Genomic DNA, 773 nt, shown 5'->3' with positions numbered 1-773 from the left:
AGGATGGTCATCATGGACCCATACACACATGCAGGCAAAATATTTATACTTATTAAAAAATCTGGGGCTGGAGAGATGGCTCAGAGGTTAAGAGCACCAACTACTCTTCCAGAGGTCCTGAGTTCAATTCCCAGCACCCACATGGTGACTCACAACCATCTGTTATAAGATCTGGTGCCCTCTTCTGTGTACATAATACATAAATAAATCTTTAAAAAAATCTTGTGCTCACTTTGAAAGCACATAGACTAAAACTGGAACAATACAGAGAAGATGAGCATAGCCCCTGCGCAAGGATGACACGCAAATTCGTGAAGCATTCCATATTTAAAAAAAAAAATCTGAAAAACAATTTAAATAACAACAGCAAAAAGATATAATAATGGAACACATCTGTAATCCCAGCACCCCTATATCAAGTTGGAAGGCAGTGTCAGAAAAATTACCCAGAAGCTCAGGGGCCAGTCAGTCTGGAGTACTCTGTGTAAGACAGAACAAAAGAGAACTGACTTCTGAAGACTGTCTTCTGACTCCATGTGGGCCGCCATGGTACATAAAATGGACACACAGGCACACATGCATAAAGGCTGGCAATACTCTATCTAGTTATTGCCAAGCTTACTGTTCCTTTTGCAGTGTACTCTAAAAATCTGTTAAAATAAAAGTACAAACAAACCTGGAAGAAAGAAACTCAAAATTTTTAGTCTGCAGGAAACTTCAAAATTTTAGATCCCCATCAAATTATAACAAAAGCCAAACCTAGCTTACTCTGT

General features: G+C 38.8%; 1 non-coding gene across 1 annotated transcript; it reads left to right on the top strand.

The window, feature by feature from the left end:
* Positions 1-224: 224 nt before the first annotated feature.
* Positions 225-331, top strand: LOC118574958. The gene has a single exon (XR_004943821.1). It is a non-coding gene; the product is annotated as a U6 spliceosomal RNA (small nuclear RNA).
* Positions 332-773: the final 442 nt, after the last annotated feature.

The sequence above is a fragment of the Onychomys torridus genome, chromosome X (genome assembly GCF_903995425.1).
Source record: "Onychomys torridus chromosome X, mOncTor1.1, whole genome shotgun sequence".
In the NCBI taxonomy this organism is placed as follows: Eukaryota; Metazoa; Chordata; class Mammalia; order Rodentia; family Cricetidae; genus Onychomys; species Onychomys torridus.
This window is presented reverse-complemented; position numbering and strand designations above follow the sequence as displayed.